Source organism: Perognathus longimembris, unplaced genomic scaffold, assembly GCF_023159225.1.
Source record: "Perognathus longimembris pacificus isolate PPM17 unplaced genomic scaffold, ASM2315922v1 HiC_scaffold_5069, whole genome shotgun sequence".
In the NCBI taxonomy this organism is placed as follows: Eukaryota; Metazoa; Chordata; class Mammalia; order Rodentia; family Heteromyidae; genus Perognathus; species Perognathus longimembris.
In genome coordinates this window covers 275,743-303,611 of record NW_025960455.1, presented here as the reverse complement: position 1 = coordinate 303,611, position 27,869 = coordinate 275,743, and the positions used below count along the sequence as shown (strand labels likewise).

At 39.6% G+C, this 27,869-nt stretch overlaps 1 pseudogene; it reads left to right on the top strand.

Annotated features, from left to right (window-relative positions):
• Nucleotides 1–101: 101 nt before the first annotated feature.
• LOC125344985 lies at nt 102–24,709 on the top strand (annotated as a pseudogene).
• The last annotated feature ends 3,160 nt before the right edge of the window (nt 24,710–27,869 follow it).

Here is a 27,869-nt window from a genome sequence, read left to right as displayed (position 1 = left end):
ATATAGACAGCAAAATGCTGGTGAGCACTTTTGAATGGGAAGGCATTTGGTTGAGTTTTCCCTAAATATGCCCCCTTTTTCCACTATGCTCTAGAATAGAGATGGCACAATCACATGGAGCAGTCCCTTTGGAACAAGGAGAAACTCATCAGCCACATTCCAAAGAGTATTCTGGTGCTCAGGTTGTTACAGATGCAAAAGTACTTCCTGGATGTCCCAGGAAGGACCACAGACAAGACATTTTTGAAGACAAAGTATCACTGACCATTTTCTCTTCCTCGGACAAGCGGATGGCTATCCCAAAGAAGGTGAAGCTTGTGGGTTTGGAACCCTCATTTCAGTTTTTTCACCACCATCCCCACCCCACATGCCGTTCTCTGAAGAAAGAGATGAATTAAGGGACCCTACGTTTAGAGACCAACTTTCCACCTGCTTTGTGTCTGACCAAGAAACCATTACAACCTTGACTAGCCTGGGTTCCTCCAGGATAAGAGAGTGGGACATGATGTGTGAACCCAGGTAAAGAAAATCTCAGTTAATTTCTCAAGGATGGATTGGTGACTACAGAATTTGTAGAAGTCTTTTCCCTTCAGCCACCTCCAGTATAATTCTCCTGTTGATCTTAATGCTTTGCGTTTTGAAGAGAAGCCATCATTTGTGCTGGGTAGCCATTCTGCATGAGGAGTCACTCCTCTTATTGCTTGTGTCTTGTCGTGGATCTAAATTTATCCCATGTGGTCTTCACTGACCGAGGCGCATGTGTAGGGAATGTTTTCTATAAGACGCAGAAAGTTTTCTGCTGTTGCTACTTCAAATATTCATTCTACCTTATTCTATCCTGAGAATACCATTATGCACAGTTTAGTATGTTGGGCATTCCAAAGATGTCTAGGTCTGTTTAATTTCTGTTAGTAATTTTTTTTGTGATTACACAAACTGTTTGATTTACTCTCCTGGTTCGAATCTGCTGTTAAATCCCTGTAGGATTTGGTAAATTCAGTTATTGTAGTTTTGAACTTTAGAGTTACTATGTGGTGTGTAAAGACTGTTTTTGATTTCCTTATTGATACTGAGATACTGGCCCTCAACTATATTTTCTTCATTTGCATGTAAAATGGCTGAAGTTCTTATCCAGGAAATACAACAGGCAGACTTCCAAAGTAATCCTGAATAGTGGAGTTGTGGACTTCCTGTTTTGTAGGCCATAAGTTCCTATTTCTTTGCAGACCTATAAATTTTAAAATTGAATGTTTGATCTCACTCATGAAGCTGGAGATTTGACCAATAGACACAGTTTGTTTGTTTGTTTGTTTGTTTGTTTGTTTTTGCCAGTCCTGGGCCTTGGACTCAGGGCCTGAGCACTGTCCCTGGCTTCTTTTTTTTTTTTTTTTTTTGCTCAAGGCTAGCACTCTGCTACTTGAGTCACAGCGCCACTTCTGGCCATTTTCTGTATATGTTGTGCTGGGGAATCGAACCCAGGGCTTCAAGTATATGAGGCAAGCGCTCTTGCCACTAGGCCATATCCCCAGCCACAGTTTTGACTCGGTCTGTACAGAGATTTATTTTTTCCTTACTAATACACAGTCCCGAAGTTATGTCACACTTTGAATATGACGTCGCAACTATTTTGACCCTTCCTTTTCCTCCTGATTGAGTCTGAATGAGAGCTAGAAATGAGATATATGGGGTTTCGCAAATTCTTCCTGGGCACATGCACAGCCAAAAAAAATATATATATATATATACATATATATATATATATATATATATATATGTATATATATATATATCCTTGAATGTTCACTTTGTCAAAGCAGGCAGCAATCTTTAGTCCTAATACTTAAGAAAGATTTTCTAAGAAGTCATACAGATAGTTTGAGAATGATCCTTGCCAAGAAACTCAAAAAAGTGATAAGGATAAGAATTTGGTGGCAATTCAAATAGGAAGAAAGGAGCAAGACCACCTTAAGCAGAATTACGATAATACTGTGTGTTAAGTGGGGAATTGATTGCGAGATAGAAGCCACATTTTGCGATGTTGCACTGGAAGTCTTTAGTACAAAGCTGGTCACTTCAGGAGAATTCAAATCCCCAAAACGTGCATCCTGAAATGTAGTTAATACTGTTAGGAAGCTGAGCCACCAGGATATTAAGAGAAGAGGCCAGTCTCAACTCAGCAGATCAACTCTAATGAAGAGATAAAGAATGACATCATGCTGACCAGAGCAAAGTCAGGGACAATAGTTATTGAATAATGGTGGTGAGCTTGAGGAGCTCCCCAGTTGATGGTACAGTACAGGTCTCACAGGTGATTTTACATAGCTGCAGTCTCCATATTTAATTCGGCACAGGTTTTATGTACGTAAAATCAAATCCTTGATTCTTCAGTTAGATGGTTGTATCCCATAGGATCATGAACTTACCTCAGGTAACCTGATTTTGAACAAAGTTACATGTACCTATTGTTGTTCCCAAGAAAAGTAGAATGAAGGGCCCATGACAGTAGGAACCAGAGTTTTTAGTCACAGGGTACAATTAAATAATTTTTGGAACCAGTTCTGGAAATTTTCCAACATTTGTTTTCTTTTGTTGTTTCTATGTTTTGTCTCATCATAGAGAGGCTATCCCACATTAGACCTGTTTGAGATTTCTACTAACGATGTTCAGAGTTCTCCCCTTTGGTTTTGCTGGGCTTATCCCAACTGCTCTCTGAGGTGTCTCCAGAAATTAAAGTTGACTCAGTATGACCAATACCCACACAGTAAGGAGGCTTTGAACTCAAGATAACTAGCAATCCATTCTCAGATCGGGGGGTAATGCTTACAAATCTATGAAACACGGAAAGAGTGTCACCCAAGGATCTAGGGAAGGATTTGATAGGAAGGGTGAAGGGCTAGTGCAACAACATAAAAGCCTACCCTTCATTCGATCTGAAGTGCTTGTGCTCTTCATCCTGAGTCAGCAGATTTTAGCTTTATGTGGTGGAGCCAGGCACAGATCCCATATACTTTCACCGTGGTGGGAAATACCAGGTTACAGTGTAGGTTCCCTTCTAGGTAGGAGTGAGGCCAACTTTGAACTTCTTAACACATATTTAATCTCCGGATTGGAAAGGATGGCTGTAGAAGTTTCTTCCAGTCCTGTTTATGTGCCACACACTGAGTTGCTTTAAGTTCTGCAGAAACATCAGGAACACTATTAAGTTTAGTCAATATTTCAGAGTAGACCCTGGGGAGTCACAGAGGAGGGAGTCTTCCAAAACTTATTTGCAACAGGATAAACCCCACCGAAATGGGGAAACTACCAAGCTTGTAATCACAACCATAGCTGTTCCCTGTATTGTTGTAAATGCCTCTATCCACCCGGAAAAGGCATCAATAATAGGAGGTACTTACAAGCTAAGGCAGTGGGAGAGGTTGTTTTAAGTGAAATCTCTCTCCAGTGTTCCCCTAGAGTGCTTCCTGGCATCCGTATTCCGGTGGGTGGCTTTTTACCCTAGGGTGCATGAGTCTGAGCAAAGGCAGGGCACCTGGTGGTTATTACTGGAGCTGTCCTAATTTAGGAACAATGCAATGTCCCTTTATAAGGCTTCGTCATAGTTGTTCCCCAGTGAGTTGATTTATACACATATCAACTCAAAGTTTTGCCCAGAGTTTTGGTAAAAATATCCTATGGTATGGCAAGATCCACCACTCTTCAGAGTTTTGTTTTTCATTGAACTACTTGTTAAATGTTATTTGCCTGGGTATACTGGCTTGCACCACAGTCTGGGATAGGGAAGAGTCAATAAAATATTTAGCCCCACCCCCCCTCTTTTTGAGGCAGTTTCTCTGGCAATGCCTGCATGTTCCTATTACTACTACCCTTTTTGATGCCCTGGGCAATGTACCAGGCGGGTGACTTTGGGTAACCAATTTGTTCCAATAAGGCTAGGATTTCCTAGGCAGACATAAATAGCTTAGGCCTGTAGCCATTCCATAAGGGAGATCTCCACACACAGGGTGTCTGTACTTGTTACCACTGTTACTATCACTTCTTGATTTCCAGAGCAGTCCTGCCTCATCCCTTTCCTCACAGTATTGTCTCTACATTGTGAGAGAAATAAAACAACAGAGTTTTGAATGGATATTTGTGTTCTGTCATCGTTGCATACAGTGCTACTAGTTTGCTGTAGATCCCTAGCAATAGAAAATACTTCTCTTAAATGTTTCTCTGTGAAAGTTCCTGAAGATTTTCCTTTCCTGGGTAAAGTCCTGTTAGGTTTTTAAAAATGCACCAATAAACCCATCCTCTGTTCTTAGTGCAGACAGAGCAGTTTCTGGCTCAAAGGTTATTAGGTCCCATCATATGGCTACAGGTCCCAGGTCAACAGAGATGAAAACTGATGAGAAGATAACAGATGAGATTTCAATATAGAATGTGGAAACATAAGAGTTCCTCTAGTCTTTGACTTTAAAAAGTGTGTTTTGTACTTGAATGTGGATAGTATATCATTGGTTTTTTGTCACAGTATGTTCAGACCTCTATGTCCATATCCATGAAGTTTGGGGCATCTGCTTTTCCTTCCTGCTGCCTAGCTACATAAAATTTGCAGGACTAAGTGTGATCTTGCTACTGTTCCTGGAGAGATAACCTCTTTCTTCTGCTCCAAAGGATTCCTGCTCATCCCAGAATGCTTGTGTTCTTTAGGGTGAAGTTTCCTCTACACATGCTCTCTGGATGGTGGCTGCACAGGCAGTATTTACTCTGCTAATCACAGGCCAGGGAACTGGCATCTTGTCTAAGATTTGTATGATTAGGCTGCCAGTGAAGGCGTGAGATTCAGAACTGAGTGGTTTGTGTTTTTATATTTACCAGTGGGCTGACCTGGCATTCAGCTCAAAGCAAAAGTTTTCTCTCCACACTGCTGGTCACCAGTGCAGCTGCTCTGTGGTTTTCTGGAGGACTTGACATAGCGATGTCTGCCCTGTCCACGTGACATGCCTTAGGTGTGGTGAGTGGGTTGAGGGAAGCCCATGTGAACTTAGGGCAAGGACTCTTTTGAATACGTTGCTTGATTTCCTATGTGGAAAGATGCCTGTTTGCCTCCTGGCAACAGAAGAGTCACAAGCCATTGGATAGTAGTGGAAAAACATGCAGGCAGATTCTCAGCCTCCACAGTTCACACTTGTGCTTCTGTTTGTGTTGCTCCATGTGTGAGTGGGATGATGTATTTCAGGAACCAGGGTTGGTCTATTCCCCTTAGTCATCAGGAAGGCTTCAACAGTGACTACATCTAAAGCCTGCTAGATTTTATTCTATATTTTAAACAAATTTATTCCTTATAATCCTGATAGCACTGAAGTAGACGTGGCTCTGCACAGAGGGTAGAGCTTGTCTGCATGTTCAGTGGAATTTAGATGAAGATCTGCCATTTTCCGGGAGTCATGCTATGGATGCAGAAAAGACAGTGAAACTCTTCTCCAATCAGTTATTAGTAAACCTTGCAGTAAAGCTGTGGATCAAACATTGGAGGGCTAACCTTAAGTTACAAATCTCATATAAACATCATAGTCTCTCCTTTCTGACTTAGTTCTGACACGCATGCAGAAAAATTTATACACTGTGTGCTTACTTAAACAAAATAATATACATTTATGGATTCCTAACTTAAGAAACTGTATTTACTGGCTGCTGGATACAGGAAAGGAACACAGTATTTTAGGAAGCCTGGGGCCTGGTAGCAGCCGCATATAACAGTATCTACTCAAGCAGCTCAAAGCCTTGGACGTAAGATCCCAGGTTAGTTCAAAGCTTCACTGGGTACAAAAGCCTGTGAGACTCTTATCTTTACTAACTACCAAAAAGCTAGAGTGGAAATTTTGCTCAGGTGGGAGAATGCTAATGAGTCTTGGACTGAGGGCCTGAGCACTGTCCCTGGCTTCTTTTTTTGCTCAATGTTAGCCTTCTATCACTTGAGCCACACAGCACCACTTCTGGCTTTTTCTGTTTATGTGGTGCTGAGGAATTGACCCCAGAGCTTCATGCATGCAAGGCAAGCACTCTACTGCTAAGCCATATTCCCAGTGTGCATGCTAATCTTAAGCAAAGAAATCTCTAAGGCATCAACAAGACTCTGAGTTCAAGTCCCTGGTTCAGCTTGGAATAAAAATGCTTAGGGTTTTCAAAATATTTACTGAGAACGTTATCATAAAATCTAAATTGTATTTTTCTTCGCACTTTTCAATGCTGTGGGAAAGTACTGGATCAAACACTTATGTGTTTTAAAGGTTTATTTTGCTCCATTGTGGAAGTTCCATTTAATGGTTAGGCATCTTTTGCATGAGGAATCAGTGAAGGAGCCTGTGCTAAAAGAAGATTCTTACTGGGCTGGGGATATGGCCTAGTGGCAAGAGTGCTTGCCTTGTATACATGAGGCCCTGGGTTCAATTCTTCATGCACCACATAAACAGAAAATGGCCAGAAGTGGCGCTGTGGCTCAAGTGGCAGAGTGCTAGCCTGAGTAAAAAGAAGCCAGGGACAGTGCTCAGGCCCTGAGCCCAAGCCCCAGGACTGGCCAAAAAAAAAAAAACAAAAAAAAAGAAGATTCTTACTGCATGGACACTGGGTAAATTAAGAAGATATGATGACTCTTGAGTTCAAATAACACTAAAATGAGAAGTCTGTGCATTGCCTTACAGCAGTCTATTAAAGATTCAAAGAAATTTATTCTACTTACTACTCAGCAATCACCAATGAGTAGGAGATAACATATAATGACATGAATTCAAGGAAACTCCATAGGACTAGCCAATAGAAACTACATTCTAACCATTAATCTCCAACTTTTAAAGGGCTCACAACTCTCAATATTACAACAGGCTAGATAGAGCTTAAGGTTATAGAACATAATCCTTTTGTGGTATGATATGGAATCTATAACCGCATTCAATTTACTGACTAGATTTCTGTGCATACAATACTGTGCTTAATAATTCTATTCTTTAAAAACAATGGCTTCAGGAAATCTCCTCAGGAGGGAAAGGCTACCTATTGCTTTGACTGCACCCCTTCCTTAGAGAATGAGATGGCTAATGTGACAGGTAAGTTCATGACTTAGGGAGAACTGTATATGCTTTCTCTCCTAATCTATGCAAACCAAGAGTTGTGTAGTAGGATTGCAACACCATTTTTTTTCTTCCACTTGTTAACTGAATTGTAACACTAGAAGATACTGACTTTTGAAAAAAGTGGGATCTGAATTATCTGTAGGGTAATTTTTTCCAATCTATTGTACTAGTGTTTATTCAAGTAAACAATAATTTAAGTTTTACATTATCATATTAAGTGCAAGCCTTTTTAAAGATAAGGTCTGCAATTACTTCAACATGAAATTTAAAATACAAAGAAAAGAGAGCTCTTGCACAGCTTTATTTCCTAGTGCCTAGAAATATTCTTGCAACAGAGCAAGTGCTGTGGTTTGGGTTTTGTGTAAAAATCAGGCAAGAGGTTATTTAGAACTTCAAAGAGAGATTTGATTTTCTATTGCCCGCTGCTTCACAGGCCAGGAGCAGTAACATGGTAGGGATAAATGGCTCTTATTTATAATGGCCAGAGACTTGTAGGGAAATGCAAGCCTTATTCTGCACACTTTTTGATGAGAGGTTGGAGCAGTGCCCCCAAGGATAAAAATAATTATGCCATAGAAAAATATTTTTGGAGATTAGAATTACCAAGAAGTAATATTTGTGATAGCCACTGTGGGTTAAAGAAAGAGAGAATTGGGAAGGTTTGTTTAAATATGAAGACATAAAATAATATTGAACATGTCTGGTAATATTTGGTAATGTTTACACTTATGCTAAGAAGTATTGACATGTTAGAATTATCTCTTTGCAGGGATTTCCTTATTTCCTTCTAAGTAAGGAAAAAGGACTAATGGTTATTTGACTTCCATGCCAGACATGGAATAGTGTGTGAAGTGCCCAGATCACCAGTATGCCAACTCAGAGAGAAACCAGTGCCTGTAAAGAGCTGCAAGTTTCCTGGTTTATGATGATTCATTGGGGATAGCCTAGGCCTGAAGGTCTCTTTGTTTAGTCACATTCACAGGAGTTGTTCTTGGGGCCTTTCTGAAGTATCAGAACACCTCCATTGTCAAGGGTAATAACCAGGTTCCCAGCTACATCCCGCTCATCTCCCTCATCTTCTGTTTTCTTTGTTACTTGCTCTATATTGTCCATCCCAATACAATCACGTGCAATCTACAGCAAACCATATTTGGAGTTTCATTCACTGTAGCTGTTTCTGATGTCTTGGCCAAAAGTGTAACTGTGTTTCTGGCTTTCAAGGTCAATTTCACAGGGAGAAAGATGAGGTGGCTGCCAGTGTCAGGGGCTCCTAACTTCATCATGCCCACCTGCACTCTGTTCAAGGGGACTATCTGTGTACTCTGATTAGGGACTTCACTTCCCTTCACTGACACAGATGTATACTCAGAGCATGGTCATACCATCATCCTGGGTAACAAGGGCTCTCTCACTGCTTCTAGTGGGTCTTAGGATACCTGGATTTCCTGACCCTGGCCAGATTCATTCTAGCATTCCTGGCCAGGAATCTACCTGACACATTCAATGAAGCCATATTCCTGACCTTCAGCAGTGCTGGTGTTCTGCAGTGTGTGGCTCACCTTCCTGCCTGTCTACCATAGTGCCAAGGGGAAGGTTGTGGTGGTTATTGAGATTTTCTCTATCTTGGCTTCCAGGGTAGGGCTCCTGGGATGCATCTTTGCCTTCAAGTGCTACATCATCTTGTTAAGGCCAGAATTAATTTTTCTGCATGGCCTCTGTGACAAAACATGCTCTGGGAGGAATAATCCCTCTTAATATGAATCACACATATTTGTTCAAATGTATAGAAGGTCTAAAGTAATTCTACATTCCTTTCCTTTGTCAGATATTACCTTATATATTTAAAATCTCCTCAATGAATAAGTGACTTAAGTTGATTTTTCTAGTGATGATACATTAACAAGTTGCCAAAGCTAAGTAAATTTGCATTTTATTCTGTATATTTTGATTGTGTCTATGTACTCTGCACTTATTCCATCATTCCACTAGCATATTTTCACTGAATTATTTTCCAGCTTTGCTTTCTTAATCATTTCCTACAATTTCATCTTTGGTGCTAGTCTTAGGACTTGAACTTACAGTGTATATATTGTCCACAGACATATTGCTGAAGATATTGCTTCAAAACTTGAGCCTCAGCTTCACTTTTGAATCTGTGGTAGTTAACTGGAGATAAGATTCTCATGAAGTTTCTTCTCCAGGTTGTCTCCACAATCTGACCCCTAGATCATAGCCTTCTGAGTAATTGGGATTGTGGATACTTTCCTTAATTTTAAAGTATATTTCATTCCTGCATGTATAACAGTTCTTAACCTCCAAATATGTTTCATTCCTATTTCTTGATATCAAACTTCCTTGTTTTCATATACTCATTAGAGTGGATTTTGGTTAGTAGTTATGTATTTCTATTGAGAGATCTGCCTTTGCAATATTCCTCAATCAGTTTTGTAGGTAAGATCACTCTATTCTCATCCTCTTTGTTTCCCTTCCATCTCTCTCTTCCTTTCATCTTATTACTTCTTCCTCCTCCCTCTCTGCTTTCCCTATGAGGCTTAAGAATTTCAAGAATGGAGGAAGCTCAAGAAGACAGCAGAGGAGAAGTAGAGCCCTAGTGGAGCTGCTCCGACATCGCAGTTTTCTCACCCCATAGAAACTTTTACTCCTAGAAAGACAGCCAAAGTAAGTTCTAACAGTACAGGGATTCTGATCAGGAAGGAAAAATCGACTTTGCTCGTCTGAAAACACAGATCTGAGCTCCGGACGGCGTCTCGCCGCCGCGCCAGTGCCGGCACCGGCGCAGCGCCTGGCACAGCAACCCGCACTCTGCGCAGCTAAAGCGCACAGCGTAGACCAGCGAGAAATACTCCAGACGGCGCTGAGCAAGGACGACCTGACATCGCAGAGACAGCGTGAATACCCCACAAAAGATATTCTCACTCACGCCCACAGAGCAGCTTCTGGAAGGCATCCCTGTCCCCACCACCAGAGCAAAGCGCCATCTTTGCCACTGGCATATGGTCAGACCAGATTGGAACTGAAGCGGGCCTGGGGAAAGCGAGGTCAAAAAAGCCATCTTTGAAAAGGGCAGGAGGGCCGGAATCAGGGATAGCCAGCTCCGCCAAGGAGAACACCCCCTGCCCTGGCGGGAGGCGAGTCCTGATCCATGGCTTAGCCAGAGGTGCCCGCCCTGCCCGCCGGATTTTCTAAATTTAAAGCAAAAGCTGCAAGCAGCTACCAGTGGCAGGGAAACACCGGAGGGAGGAACAAACAGTTCCTGGGACAGCTAAACGGTCCCATCACAGAGGAAGCCCAATTCCCAGCCCAAAATGAAGCTGCATTCCATAGACACCTATGACAAGGAGGCCCCCTCCCCCAGGCAAGCAACTCTCAGCTGAGCAAAACAGGCCAGAGGTGCCCCGCCCTGCTGAGTCCACAGCCTATTCAAATCCAGGCATCAAAAGCAGCGGCTCCACAGCAGACAGAGGAGCCACAGTTCCTGAGACTGCTCACGTCCCCATCTACAGAGGGCGCCAAAGCCCACCTGCAAGCTGTGCGAACCTCAGAGACCCAGGATTGCACCAACAGGGGAGAAGGGTCAGAACAGATCCACCCCTTGCAAACTGAAATCAAGTCAAACCAGCCAATCAGGAAAATAGACTGCAGACAATTGCAAGGAAACCAGAGACTGGGGAGAAACCACCCAAACAAGGAGGACTCTATTTTTTTTTTCTTTTTCTTTTCAAACATTTTTTTAAACTTTTTTTTTAAATTTTCTTTTTAATTTTTTCACATCTGAAACATCATTGGTTGTTTTTTTTGTTTGTTTTTTACTTGTTTGTTTGTTTTCCATTTTTACCGGTTTGTTTTATCAAGTTTTTTTTGTTTGTTTGTTTATTTGTTTGGGTTGTTCCTTTTCTGTTTTCTTTCCTTTTTATTTACTTTTTCTTCTTTTTAAAATAATTTTTCTCTGTTTTGTGTATCTGTCTTCCAGTTCTTTTACTTTATTTCACTCTTTGCGTTCTCTTACTTTAAAAATTACTTTCCTATGAATAACACCTCCACCCTTTTCTCCTAACTCTCCAGTGTCTGTCATTTTAACCTTGTTCTTTCTACAGATTCTACTCTTCTCCACATTTCCACACCACTGAAACTAAAGCAAAATCACCACCCCCCCCAATACATTTTACTCTATTCTCTTTACTACCTCCACCTTACCCTCCTGACTTACTGCCTGGACCTCCAGGTTCCATTGACTCCTGGTTATTAGATAGAGGGTATCCCAGCTTAATACGAGTGAATTAAAGAGGTTCATAGAGAAAGCCAGTCTTAAAAGAACTTAATATAAATATAAGAATGGCGTATACGGTTGTAACAGTAAATAAGTAACTACTGAATACAGGGCCCAGGATCGGTTGTTATATTGAAATTGTATTCTTTAGGAACACCAAATCTAACTTTATAGACAGGTATACAAGTTATCTGTATATAATTGTGAACTTGGAAGATTTACACAACAGTGCTTGGTAAGGGCTGCTTTGGGTCCTAAACGGTGCTCACAGGTGCTGGTAGACTGGCATTCCCATTAGAAATGGGCAGAAAGAACACAAGAAAGATGGCAAATAATGAAGTCTTATCCCCCACTCAAAACAAGCAGGAAGCACAGCAGTCAATCAAAACCATAGAAGAGAACCCCCAAAATGCTCTACAAAGTCTACTGATAAACATGATAAATGAAAAGTTCGAATCTCTTCAGTCAATTATGTTAGAGCGTGAGGAGGCAAAGGAAAAATTAATGGAGAATTTCATGGCATCCACAAATAAAAAGATAAATGAACTTCAAGAGTCAAATGAAAAGATAGCTACCCAGCTTAAAGATTTGAGAGACAACACTCAAAACCAAAGTAATGAAGTTAATGAAGTAAAGAAGTCCATACAGGACCTAAGAAATGACATGGAAATCATCAGGAAAGACCAGTCAGAAGGAAAAGAGATTCGAAATCAAGTAGCTAGCCTACAGTCCCCACTAACTGAAGCAGAGGATCAAATCTCAGGAGCTGAAGATTCCTTAGATTCTATGGAGAAAGATCAAAAATCAATACAAATCCAGTCCAATCAAGAAAACAGATCGCTACAGGAGATTCAAGACACAATCAGAAAGCCCAATCTAAGGATAATAGGTATTGAGGAAAACTTGGAGAAAGAGGTTAATGGGATAGGCAACCTATTTAACAGAATATTAGCGGAGAACTTCCCAAATATCCAGAAGGAAAGGCCTATACAGATACAAGAAGCATTTAGAACCCCAAATCGACCAGACCAGAATAGGACATCCCACCGACACATTGTGATCAAAAGAGCTTCAGCAGAGTGCAAGGAAAAAATACTCAAAGCTGTTAGGGCAAAGAAAACAATCACATATAAAGGAAAAACAATCAGAATTACCCCAGACTTCTCAGCAGGGACCATGAAAGCAAGGAGAGCCTGTAATGAAGTATACCAAACTCTAAATAAAAATAACTACCAACCAAGAATTCTGTACCCAGCCAAACTCTCCTTCATAGCCGAAGGTCAAATAAAAGTCTTCCACAGTAAGGAAAAACTGAAACAATATATCTCCACCAAACCAGCTTTACAGAAAATCCTCAAAGATGTACTATACAGGGAAAATAATCAAGATCCCAATACAGACAGAAAAATGAACCCTAAATAGTAAACATCAGATCAAGAAATGGGAAGACACAGCTTTAAACAAGATAGTGATAATGAAAGGAACAAACGATCATCTCTCAACCTAACTCTCAACATTAACGGACTTAATTCTCCAATCAAACGACATAGGCTCATAAGTTGGATCAAAAATCAAGATCCATCTTTCTCCTGCCTCCAAGAGACTCATCTATCTAGCAAAAGTAAACATCTTCTAAACGTGAAAGGCTGTAATCAAATCTATCAAGCAAATGGCCCCCATAAGCAGGCTGGAGTTGCAATCCTAGTATCAGACAAAATTGACTTCAAATTAAAAAAGGTAAGAAGAGACAAGGAAGGTTACTACATACTAGTAAAAGGATCTCTTCTACAGGAATAAATAACCATTCTAAATATCTACACACCAAATGCAGGAGCACCCAACTTCATCAAACAAACACTACTGGCTCTAAAATCACGCATAGACCCAAACACATTGATAGTTGGGGACTTTAACACTCCACTATCACCTCTGGACAGATCAACACGCCAAAAACTGAACAAAGAAACCACAGAACTAAACAATTGCATAGACCAAATAGACTTAATTGACATCTACAGAATATTCCACCCAGCAAGGACAGAAGACAAATTCTTTTCGGCAGCACATGGAACATTCTCCAAAATAGATCACATCTTAGGGCACAAAGAAAATCTGTACAAATTCAGAAGTATCAAAACCATTCCCTGCATTCTCTCAGACCACAACGGAATAAAATTAGAGGTCAAATCAACCAGCCACCACAGAAATTGCTACAATTCATGAAGACTAAACAACACACTGCTGAACCATCAGAGGGTCATTGAAGAAATTAAAACGGAAATTCAAATGTCTAGGGACTTCAACCAAGTTGAGGACACAAAGTACCAGCTCCTTTGGGACACAGCAAAGGCAGTACTCAGAGGAAAATTTATATCTCTGAGTACATACATCAACAAACTGGAGAAACAGCAACTCAATAATTTAAGGAAGCACCTTAATTTCCTTGAGAGAGAACAAGCCACACCCCAAATCAATAGATGGAAGAAAATAATTAAAATAAAATCAGAAATAAATCAAATAGAGACGAAAAAAACCATCGAAAGAATCAACAAAACAAAGAGTTGGTTCTTTGAAAAAATCCACAAGATAGACAGACCCCTGGCAAACCTGACTAAAAAACAAAGGCGGCACGCTCAAATAAACAAGATAAGACATAAAACAGGTAACATCATCACAGAAATAACCGAAATTCAGAAAATAATAAGGGACTATTTTGCAAACCTTTATGCCAACAAATTAGAGAACTTGGAAGAAATGGACGATTTCCTAGAAAAAAATCATATCCCCAAACTGAACCATGAAGATTTAAACCTCCTAACAGACCCATATCAAGTATTGAAATAGAAATGGCAATAAAGGATCTCCCATCCCAGAAAAGCCAGGTCCAGACGGATTCACTGCAGAATTCTACAAGACCTTCAAAACAGAACTCACACCAATATTTCTCAAACTCTTCAATGAAATTGAAAGAGAACATTCACTTCCAGACTCATTCTATGAAGCCAGTGTAACCCTCATCCCAAAACCAGGCAGGGACTCATCACGGAAAGTGGACTATAGACCGATCTCCCTGATGAACATAGACGCAAAAATTCTCAACAAAATTCTGGCCAATCGACTTCAACAGGTCATCAAAAAAAATCAAACACCACGATCAAACAGGATTCATCCCAGGGATGCAAAGTTGGTTTAAAATACGCAAGTAAATTAATGTAATCCACCACATCAACCGGAGCAAGTTAAAGAACCTCATGGTTTTATCTCTGGACGCAGAAAAAGCGTTTGATAAAATCCAGCACCCATTTATGCTAAAAGCCCTGGAAAAACTGGGATTACAGGGAACATTCCTGAATATAATCAAGGCAGTTTATGACAAACCAACAGCAAGCATAACTCTAAATGGTGAAAAAATAAGCCATTCCCTTTAAAATCAGGAACAAGGCAGGGATGTCCACTGTCTCCCCTGCTCTTCAACATAGTACTAGAATTCCTAGCCAGAGCAATCAAGGGAGAAGAAAATATAAAGGGGATCCAAGTAGGTAAAGATGAAGTTAAATTCTCTCTCTTTGCAGATGACATGATCCTATACCTAAAGAATCCCATAGACTCTACCCGCAAGCTACTAGAGCTGATTCAAAACTTTGGCAAAGTTTCAGGATATAAAATAAACCTTCAAAAATCAACGGCCTATCTGTATGCTAACGACCCAAAGACCGAGGCTGTTATCAGGAAAGCAACACCCTTCGCAATAGCCCCCAAAAACATAAAATACCTAGGAATAACCTTAACCAAAGAAGTGAAAGACCTCTTTGAGGAGAACTTTAAAACCTTGAAAAACAAAATTAAGTCAGAACTAAGGAAATGGAAAAACCTCCCATGCTTCTGGATTGGGAGGATTAATATAATCAAAATGGCAATATTGCCAAAGGCTATCTACAAATTCAATGCAATACCCATTAATATCCCAACACCATTTTTTGATGAAATAGAGGAAGCAATCCAGAAATTCATATGGAATAATAAAAGACCTAGAATAGCAAAAACAATCCTAAGCAGAAAGAACAGTGCTGGAGGAATTACAATACCCAACTTCAAGTTGTATTATAAAGTTATAGTAATAAAAACAGCTTGTTTTTGGCACCGGAACAGGCCTGAAGACCAATGGAACAGAATTGAAGACCCGGGAATGAACCCACAGAACTATGCCTACTTAATCTTTGATAAAGGGGCTAAAACAATAGTTTGGAAGAAGGATAGCCTCTTTAACAAATTGTGCTGGAAAAACTGGCTCAACACATGCAACAAACTAAAACTAGATCCTTATATATCACCCTGCACCAAAATCAATTCCAAATGGATTAAAGACCTCAAAATCAAAACAGACACCCTGAAAACACTAAAGGAAGAAGTAGGAGAAAAACTTGGGCTCCTTGGCACAGGACGGAACTTCCTCAACAAAGACCAAGAAAGGCTACAAATCAAAGAAAGGTTGGACAAATGGGACTGCATCAAATTGCATAGCTCGCAAGATATACAGAAAGCCCACAGACTGAGAGAAGATCTTTACCGGCCATTCAACGGACAAAGGCCTCATATCTAAAATATATGCAGAACTAAAAACATTACCTTCCTCCAAAACAAAACCGCAAAGAACTAATAGCCCGCTCATCAAGTGGGCTAAAGACCTACAAAGAGACTTCTCCGATGAGGAAATGAGAACGGCCAAGAGACATATGAAAAAATGCTCTACATCACTGGCCATAAAAGAAATGCAAATCAAAACAACATTGAGATTTCATCTCACCCAGTAAGAATATCATATATCAAGAAAACTAACAATAACAGTTGTTGGAGGGGATGTGGCCAAAAGGGAACCCTACTTCACTGTTGGTGGGAATGTAAACTGGTTCAGCCACTCTGGCAAGCAGTATGGAGATTCTTCAGAAGGCTAAATGTAGAACTCCCCTATGACCCAGCAACCCCACTTTTGGGTATTTATCCAAAAAGCCACAAACAAAATCACAGTAAAGCCACCAGCACAACAATGTTCATTGCAGCGCAATTTGTCATAGCGAGAATCTGGAACCAACCCAGATGCCCCTCCATAGACGAATGGATCAGGAAAATGTGGTACATATACACAATGGAATTTTATGCCTCTATCAGAAAGAATGACATTGCCCCATTTGTAAGGAAATGGAAGGACTTGGAAAAAATTATACTAAGTGAAGTGAGCCAGACCCAAAGAAACATGGACTCTATGGTCTCCCTTATTGGGAATAATTAGCACAGGTTTAGGCAAGTCACAGCAGAGGATCACAAGAGCCTAATAGCTATACCATTATGATCACATAAGATGATGCTAAGTGAAATGAACCCCATTTTATGGAAAGGATTGTTATATCACAGTTGTAACTACTTTCAACATGCCATGTGTATCTGTAGTTTCTACTATTGATGATGTTCTTGTATCACCTTCTTGTGAATGTATCTACACTATCCCTGTAATCTTATCTGAGTATATTGGAAACCGTGTATACTGGTATTAGAATTAGGAAATTGAAAGGGTATACCAAAATTGAGAGACAAAGGGTAAAATAAGAGAAACAACAACAAAAGCAATACTTGCAAAACTGTTTGTTGTAAGTGAACTGCACACCTCAGGGGGGAAAGGGGGAGGAGGAAGGGGGATATGAGGGACAAGGTAACAAACAGTACAAGAAATGTATTCAATGCCTAACGTATGAAACTGTAACCTCTCTGTACATCACTTTTATAATAAAAAATGTAATTTTGAGTAAGACAAAACAAAAAAAAAAGAATTTCAAGAATGGATTTTATATGGTACAAAACTACAATTTAATTGTATGTCACGATATACTGGATGTGTGGTGTAAAGCTGAAGAAAGTGTAGATTCATAATAGTTTGCTTATGCATGGCTGGATATACTTTTCAACATAGTCCTTTTTAATTGCTTCAGCAATTTCATACTTATAAAGTTATACACATTAGATTTATATGTATAGCTTTTCCAATTTATGGTGACACTTGATGTTACATCTGTTGATAACAATATTAATTTTATGCCCAATATTAATTTAATAAGAAATTCAATATTTATTATTAAACATGTGAATTATTGCTTTCTATAATATGTTTGGCTACTTAAAAAGAATGGTCATATAATGGCAGGCCTTCATGCTCTCTTTTATTTTCCCTTATGCCTTTCTTCCAACATGTATTTTTGTAATATGTGAGTGATTATACATTAGGTATACAATACACTTTTAGTGCTTTAGTTTTGATTTGGAAATATAACTAAGCTATGGCAAAATAAACATTGTATTTTTATTTTTTTAAATGGGATACAACTTAGGGAGTATTACTAAATCGTTACCATTTTATCAATAGATCATCAAAATACTTCAATTTCTACAGACGTTGATATTTTATCATTGTTCTTGATTTTAGTAATTTAATCAATAGGGTGAGATTACTATTGCTAAATAAAACACTGATTACCATTCAGTAGGAAGCAATTATCTCTCCTCACAGCATATCAGCTCCCTATTATACACTATGAATTTTGCCATCACAAAATAGAGAATGTTATAAAGTCTGTGCAAGCAAAACTGTTTGTTGTAAACCAACTGAACAACTCATGGGGAGAGAGGGCAAAATGGATCAGGGAGAGCAGAATGAGGGGGGAGGTAACAAACTGTACAAGAAATGTATCCAATGCCTAACACATGAAACTGTAACCTCTCTGTACATCAATTTGATGATAAAATAAAAAGCCTGCAAGCAAAAGGAGACAAGGGATGGTCCTTAAGAAACTCTGTCAGTAGTGAGCAAATGTTATAGTCAACTGTGGAGGTGAAGTTCTGGTGTTGATGTTGGAGATATGGCCATAAAAGAGGATAGTCAAAAATATCAACTAAAACGAAAGGTCACGAAATGAGCAGAGCCCTCAAACTTGTAGCAAGTATTACAGAAAGTGCATATGAAATATACACATATAATATTTCATGTATATATAGTGAGTATTCACTGACAGGGGCAGAGGAGAGCATGGTATGAATCTCCTGCCAACTCCATAGGATAATGTCCTCACCTTAACTTGGTGTGAGGCACGGAAACAGGGTGAAACTCTCTTATATCAGGAATAAATTATATCACATACTTTTGCTTTATAGTACTTCCTGGGAGGATATGGAAAGCTATATTCTCATTCATACACACACATACACACTAAAAATCAACCACTCTTTGAGATGCTGCGAATTATGATCATATACAATCCATAATATCCACTCTGGTCATCCAAAACAAGACGCAGCCAGGACTATGAACCCGGGGCTCCACGGGGTAACTGAGGGCTCAGCCCACCTAACATGGGCCCACTGAGGTGACCTGAGGGCACCACAGCTATTTCTGGTTGCCATAGCTTGTCCTCCAGAACCCCAGATTCCCACCTACGTGCACCATTGCCTTCTTCTCACTTGTTGTTGGGTCTCCCCTGAGGACTCCCATAGTCATGGCAGAAGCAGAGTCTCCCCACCATGTCACCTCAGGCTTCCCTAAGCACCAGACATGGGGAGCAAACATGGCGGCCAAGCACCGGAAGCAACTGTGCCTCACCCCCTCCACCATACTCCTCATTAGACAGTTCTGGAGCAAAAAAAAAAAAAAAAAAAACCGCCTTCTTGATTGGCTAGGAAATATGGTCCAATTCCCTGACATCTGATTGACAAGCCTTGCAAACCTTATCCTCTGATAACAATTCCAGCAACAGAGCTTGACTTTTCCTGTCATGGATCTTGCCCTGTCTGAGGACTGAACGCATTTTCCAGGTATTGGCTCCTAGCTTTTCATAATACATATGTGTGTTTCTTTACTCAAGACATCCTCTCTGTTCATTCCTTGTGTAAATTATGCCACAGGAGTTATCAGCAAATTCCTTACATAGTGTCTGTGGAAAAACACATATTTCAACAAAGGAGGAAAACTGGACCAGGCTATTACATGGGAATCAGACACTATCTCATCCAAGATATTCACTCAGGTGCTTGCAATGAGGAAAATGCCCAAGTTTGCCAAGATGTTAGGTGTTAGGTGTGAATCTATCCTTTTTCACCTCCCCCCAAACAAAAAGAAAGAAACATGAAAGAAAATGAATTTATGCAATGCATACAGAAAAATATCAGCCACATTGTGGAAAGAAAAGCAACACTGAACTAGCTAATAGAATGAGACTTCTTTCCCAAGGTCTTAGAAAAACCTACAGTTGCAAGTCTAAAGATATCCCCAAACTCAAGGATGATATTGAATCCAGAATGGATACCTGAAGGGGATCAGTCAGTAGTGAAATGTCTATAATGCAGTTACAAAAGGATTTAACAGGAAACTCACTATCCACTACTGTCCACTCTACTTAGATATCTGTCCTCCTACACCTTTGTACTCAGCAGAGGGCAGTGGCAGTCTCCCTTCACTCAAAATAGATTTGTTGATAACACACTATCGAATGCAAAACTGTTACATCTGTTGATAGCCTAATTGAGTGGCCAAACCTTGGCAGGTTTTCATCACATGTATACAAAGGACTCAAATATGACATGCACAGGAAGTACCTCCATGACAGACTAAACTGTTAGCAAGGACAAGCATTCTATTTCCAGTACCTGGGAGCCTCAGAGTGATAGCGTTCTTTCTCTGGGGATTGCCAACCTTGATTTATATATTCTTAGACCAGTTAAGGACTTAGACTTGTTACAGCAGGGAGTACAGATTATATATTGAAATATTTCATGCTATATGACTAATGGTATTCAATCTCAAGATATTTTATAGAGAAATGTCTGGTATAAATCAAGCCCACTTGTAGATGTTGTTGTTACACTCCGTTATTACTAATGTTTTGCCTTTGTATATGGTATAGCTGTACTTGTACTGAAATCTTCAAATAAATTCATATACTTGTATTACCATGGGTTTTGTAAAGTTTCTTTTATGAATAGAAATTGTGTTTTTTTTAAACAAGAGGTACGCTCTGTTTATCAGAGATATATCATCTAACCAAAAGTTAAACAGAAGTCTGGCCATGTCCCCTGATGTTTGAAATCCTAGATATTCATGAGCTAGATATCTGAGTATCGCAGTTCAAAGCCAGAGCAGGCAAGAAAGTCCGTGTAATTCTGATGTTGAATTAACTACACAAAAGCTGAAGGTCAAAGAGCGGTTCAAACTGTAAATTACTAGCCTGGAGTGAAACAAGTAAATGACAGCACAGAGGAGCCAAGTTTAAGAACTAGTATCACCACATATTCTCTTTCTTTCTCTCTCTCTCTTTCTCTCTCTCTCTCTCCCACCATCACACACACACACACACACACACACACACACACACACACACACATACAGAATGAGAGAGATAGAGAAGGAACAGAACAGGAGACACTCCTCACATATATTGTTTCCATGTGGCACTGCAATGAGACACACATTGTGACACATGGCACAATATATGAGCCAACATCAATATATCACCATGTTGTCGGGGCCATGACTTAAAAACAGTAGTTCTAATTTTCTGTTGGACACTATCAGCTAGTTCACTGTCCTGAAAATTCTTTTTACTCCCAGACTGCTAAGGTCATTTTATGGACTCTGAGTTTCATATATTTTCAGGATGAGCAAATAAGAGTTATTTTTGTATTATTGTCTTAGTTTGGGGGAGGAAAGAGCACCATGTTCTCAGAAAACAATAAAGAGAATGTATCAATGGCAAATGTATTGCTACATTACAATAGTAGGCTTAACCATAAATTTAGCATACCTAGAAACACTATTAATAATTAAAAAGGCAAAATTTCAGAATGCAAATGTGTAACTCAATTTGTTCAGTGACTTTGAGTTGCTGACCTGAAATTGTTGATTTTGCCATTATCATTGCCTGCTCAAGCAGTAATTGGTTGCATTTGTGGCTCTATCTGCACATAGATTTCTAATTGACACCTCCTGGTTAACCAATAATTTTCCATGGCTGCTTTGGAGAATGGAGGTGTACAGTTTCTGTGCCTATATTTGACATAATACAGTGTGATGCCATAATGACTTATTTGACCTCTTCCTATTTCCCTGAGAGCTCTCTGACCATTTCACATTTACATGACTGCCTCTGATGCAATCCTGTTGCACCATGCAATTGGCTTGATGCAAAAACTTTCTTGACACTGTGCCAGAAATATTTATCAAAAGGGAACTGCAGGCTGAAAATATGACTTACTGGTAGAGTGCTTGTCTAGCATGCATGAGGCCCAGGGTTCCATTCTTCAGCATATGTTTTCTGACTTATGATTTTTGGCTGCAATTCTGGGCCTTGATGCAGAGTCCCAGGAAAGACAGTTTACATGTTTCTACAGAAGACTGCTGGAAACTGCCATGAAAAAAGCTGGGTTGGAATCACCATCTCTAACAATAAAAAGACATAGATAACATACGAACAATTATATACATATGTATATATATATATATATATGCACGCACACACACACACATATGTATATATAAAACAGGCTTCACTTTCAATTAGAATTTCACCTTAGCAGTGGCTCAATGATGTTCCCTTTGGTTTTTCTCTTTGTTTTTCTCCAGTTTTCCCTCCTTGTCAGGTCCTTGTCTGACACTAGCTGCTTTTTCAGAATGTAGCACATAGCACACATGGATGCAGAAGTGATGATTGCTGTATTTTCACTCTCTACATGATTAAAACATATAACATTAAAAGTGATGCTTCAAACCATTTAGAAAACGCAGCAAAAGTAATTTTTTAATTTCCATAACTGTTTTGTTCTTAGCATTGTCAATGTCCAAGGGAACTCTGGGTTCTAACATTTATGCTCTCTGCACCTTCCTCTATCATAACTGTCATTGCAAAGGAGGAAATGATGCTTTGACAAACACTACCTAAATCATTGGCATAAATTCTCTACTAAGAAGGTACAGGAACATCTCCTTTGACATATGACAGTGGACTGAGTAGTTTCCTTTAGGAACTATGAATTGAAATACATTTTAACTACCTTGATTTAAATATTCTTACATTACACACGAAGTTACTGTTTGAAATTGAGCATTACATCATTATTTTCTTCCAGGGTGGGGCACACATAGCAGATACTGATGAAGGAAAACAGTCTCCCCAGTTCAAATTATTCTCTGCTGGGTAGACACTACAATTGTTTCTTTTAAGATCTATTTTTCCTTCTTTCCACAGGTTGTCCTTTGTCCTTTGTCAAGGTAAAGTGGAGGAGGTAAAAGATAAGAACTCTTCGACCTCCTTAACAGAGTGGAGGAGTCCTCTGTCTCCGTCCTCTGGGGCTTGTCTTCTAGCCTCACAGATTTCCCTATTTCAGGAATTGACCTGGGGTCCACAACTTGCAAATTCAGCTTCTCTTCTGCTGAGGCCAGCAGAGGTATTTCTGGCCCTTTGATTCTTGACCATATCTCCATTAGCTCTCCACATCTGTCCAGACTTCCCTGTTGGTCTCTCCCTCAGTACTTCCATCTTGTGTCTCAGTGAACCACTGCAGGTCGATTTCTCAGTTCTTCATTCTCAGGTACCTGCACCACCTCTTTTATTGTCCCAGGGAACCTTCTACATTTTTGTGCTTTGTTGAAGCAAAGTGAAGCTTGAGTTGTGTGGTATGAGATTGTCTTAGGCCTAGCCACCTTAGACAGCTTTAATCTATAATGCCTTGTACCTGATGCTCAGGGGATCCCTTGGAAATACAGATTTCCCATACAGGTTATTGCTCTCCCTAGCTGTGCCATCCATGGCCTTTGTACATGTCTTGATGTTCCATGTCAAGATAACACCCAACCCAGCTTGGAGGATATAGGGAGTGGATTTGCAATCAAGAGATCAGTAGGTTGCTCAGCAACATTTGTATTTGTATTGGTGGTGGTTTCATTTCATTTGCACAAAATATGTTTCCTCTCGGGAATTATTCTATCAGAGAATAAAAACACTTAAGATGCCAGATATTAGATTCAGATCTTTCTCCACTTGCATGTTATAAATCAGCCATAGCTCATTTGACCACCTGGTATTGTTGGTTGGCAGATTCACTATGACTGAATTACTTTTTAATTAATTTTTATTTTTGCTTTGAGAAATTGGCTTGGTTCTCTTTACAAGTGGTGTGAACATGCCATGTAATAAACAATTAACACTTAATGGTACAACAGAATTATTCCTTTCTTAGATATACGTGTGGTAAAGTCAATATACACATTTAAATAATTTCTTCAAAATTTTATACCTAATTTGATATTTCTAGTAACTATACATGTATGACATGTGTAAAACATGCCAAAGTACTTTAGCTGTGATCTTAAAACAATAAAATATTTAATAATAATTTATAATATTAAAAACATATATATTGGACTGCAAGAAGCTGTTTGGAATGATGATGATTTCTGTTGATAAGAAATGGTAAGATCTCCGCGTCTTCTCCTTACTTCTTAAGGAGTGGCCTTGCACATACAGGGATACGCAGGAACTGTCCTCTGGTTCCATGCCCCAGTTTGTGAGTGGGAACCTAGCTGCTCCTGTTCCCTTGAAGAGACTGCAGGGACCAAAGTAGGAGCCACAGGTGGGGCCGCCAGCATTCAGGGTCACTTTCCAGACTGATGAGAATGAGGATATCACCATGGTGAAGGGCATCCTGCTTTTGGGAAATGTGATTGATTGAATGAAAGAACCCTCCCTATCTGGCCCAAAGTGTTGGTTTCTGATGAAGAATTAAAAAGAAGAGTGATTGAGTAGGTGGCATTGGGGAAAGCCCAAAAGTTTTCGGAAGGTCAGCGGCGACTACAGCAAGCCAAGCAGCTGGAGAGGAGATGCTGCAGCTAATGAGTGGTGAACTAGAGCCATTCTGCAGGAAAGAAGAACAAGGGAACAGAAAGCCAGAAGGCAAAGCACCTGGCTAAGAAGTTGCAAGAAAAACACCAAAAGAAAAAGAAGCAGGATCCATTCCACAAAGAGCAACTGGCTAGACTAAAGACAAGGAGCTCAGAGTTCTACACAGCACCAAGCAATGTCAGAAAGCTGCAAAGAAGTAGAAGCAAAGTTCAAGTGGTATAATTATGAGTATCATCTGGTGTGTGCTGATCTGCAGGGGAAAACCCTCCAGTGTTAGCTCCAGAAAAGCCAGCAGACCAGCCAGCTGCTCTTCTCTGGCCAGCCAACACATGCTGTGTGCCAACCATGCCAAACAGGCAATTACAGAGAAAGGAGGATAAGATCAACTTAATAATTCTTAATAAAAGGCAATGTTTGTGTCATGAACACACAATGATTTTAACAATGAGACGGAGATATTTCATGCTAGGCTCCTTCTTTATACCTCTCATCTTTTCACATCATCACCCAGATGTTTCAGCGTTCAGATTTTAACATGGCACTGAACCCTTCCAAGTTCCCAGAAAAATTATTCCTTGTTAGTCTATAGTTTTGCCCTTTTAATTGGTTAGATTCTGAGTCTGTCTGTGTATGGTGAGAGAACTCTCCTCATGATGCCTCTTGGATTGGACATCTAGATACATTTTTGAAGTGATTATGTCTCGATAGAGTTGCAACAGGAACAATACTGTGTATGCTATGGCCCAGGCTCTCCATGAGATGTTTCTTCATCAAACAAAAGTACAAAGAATGGGGAATATAAATAGACAATGTGATCCCCTACACAGTTAAGGCCTTTTGTGTTAGATGGCACACACCAAGAAGAAAGTCATTTCCTAGAGGGTTCTCTTACCCTGTGAAATAAAATATTCCAGATATTTTTTCAAAATCTAATAAATTATACTTGTTAAATGTCTCCGAGGTACTTTAGGCTTATGTTCATGTTATCTTTAGGAAAACATAGCCTAGTAACAAGGCATAAATATATTCCAGTGGTCTGTAAATCCTTTTAGTTACAAATAACATAAAAATGCTCATAGCTAAACATTTAGCAATGATCAATTCATCTATCCCACTGGGTTACATAAGTAATAGCAAAGGCTGACCTGGTAAACAGAATTATCCTTATACTTTATTGGTTACCATGGTTTATTCTACCTTAGATATTAAAAATATAGCAGACTCAAAAGATACATATTTATAATGTTAGTGGTTATGGAAATCTCTAGATGCACAACTGAGAATTGTCTCAGTCAAGACCACTTTTGTGAAATTGGATTTTCTTGTAAAGAGGCCTTATACTCCTTTGCTGAGTAACCAGGATTCAGAAGGATTAAGTTTAGTTCTCCAGAGCTTTGCTTCTGAGATAGTTCTTTAAATGTTTCTACTAGTCTTGAATTCTTCACCAGAAAATAAAGGCAATCACAAGCTTTTCTTAGTTCAGGTTTTCTCCCTTAACTCTGGGATGTCATTCAGTCAAAGATGATGCATTTTTTTGGTTACAGGCTTTCTGTAGAATACCCAGTTCAAGAATCCTGCTGGAGATCAAGTGATTTTGAATGAGAAAGGAAAGTTAGAGACAGACTATGACATTATGAACATTTGGAATATTCCAGAAGCACTTGAACTTGAGGTGAAATTAGGGAATTTTGACTATATACTGTACATGCCCTTGAACTGTCTTTATTTGCAGATATAACAAGGTGGATCATAGGAACCATAGATGTATTTTTCTTCTCATATGTATTGATGTTGTTGACATATATGCAGACAAATTCACCCTTAAAATTTGAAACTCTTGGGGCTGGGGATATGGCCTAGTGGCTAGATTGCTTGCCTCATATACATGAGGCCCTGGGTTCGATTCCCCAGCACCACATATACAGAAAAATGGCCAGAAATGGTGCTGTGGCTCAAGTGGCAGAGTGCTAGCCTTGAGCAAAGGAGAAGCCAGGGACAGTGCTCAGGCCCTGAATCCAAGCCCCAGGACTGGCAAAAAAAAAAGGAAACTCTTTGTGAGCCCACATCTTACTTCTGTAACACTATCAACTCAAGTGACTGAGGTCTGAATATTGTGTTCTGAAACCATACTAACAGGAAAGCCTGGGATGCTGTTATCTTTATTTAATCACCCAAATCCTGGAAATGAGGTGTGGATCAAGTGCTAGCCTCAAGCAGCAAAGCTCTGATAGGAAGCTCAGGACCCGATTTTATGCCTTATATTTAGCAATCACAGAAAGAAAAATGTGTACACTATGTACTCACTAACAACTTAATTTTATTCATTATATATGCAACTTAAGAAATTGTATTGGTTGCCTATTGGTTAGAAAAGGAACTTAATGTAATAGGGCCAACCACTGGTGGCTGATAGGTAGCATTCTATCCACTCAAGAGGCAGACATCTTCACACCTCGGGCTACAGGTAAGTTTAAAGCCAACCCAAACAGAAAAGTCTCTGAGACACTTATCAAAGTAAACCACCAAAAAATGTAAGTGGAGCTGTGACTCAAGTGGTAGATTGCCATCTGTGAGCATAAAAAGTCATAGAATGCCCAGAGCCCAAGTTCAACCCCAGCATCAACACAAAAGTATTTTAAGTGTGTTCCTGAATGTTGATTTATAATTCTTCATAAAATATAAGTTATATCTTTATTAGCAGGTTTCTAGCACTGTGACAAAATGTCTGTGGAATCACTTTTTATGTTTACCAGATTTATTGTGCCCCCCACCCTTTGAGAGATTTCATTCAATACTTACTTACCTGCAACTTAAGCATCTATGAATTCAAGGAAGCTCTATAGGGCTGGCCAGTAGGACTTAGCTTTTCACCATTAGTTTCCACCTTATAAACATCCCGCATTCCTGAAGAACTCTGTCGACTAGAGCTCAAGTCACAGAATACATGTCTTTGGGAATTACGGGATACGGGTCTATAACAGCATTCAATGAATCCATTGTATTTTAGCATAGAAATATTATGCTTAATAATCCAGTTCTTCAATACCCTAAAATTATTGATGTGTTAGCTAAACGACTGAGTACTTACTGACACACATCTCATGTTCCTCACCCTCTTCACCCTGCCTGCCATGAGAGTAGTGGTCCTTCATTTAGGAAATCTCAGGAAGGAAAGGCTGTTGTTTAGATTGTACCACCTGCCCAGATAATGAGATTGGTAGTAGGACAAATAAGTCTTTGAGCTATGAAGAAATTCTTTAGGTCTCCCTAGTTTTCCCCACTCCAACTAAGGCAATGTGATAGAGTTGTATCAGTATTACAAGATTGACATCTTTCTCTCTTTCATTTTAATTGTGAGAATTGATGGTATGCCCAGGTGAACTATCACAGACCACAGCTTTCAATTACACATTTAATGAAACTTTGCTAAGCTATTCCAGGCAAAATTTTCTCCAGGAAGTACCTGTGAACACTATCCATTATGATAAGTTCCAACCCTAACCAAAAATTAAACAATATCCTTATTTAGGATACTGTTCA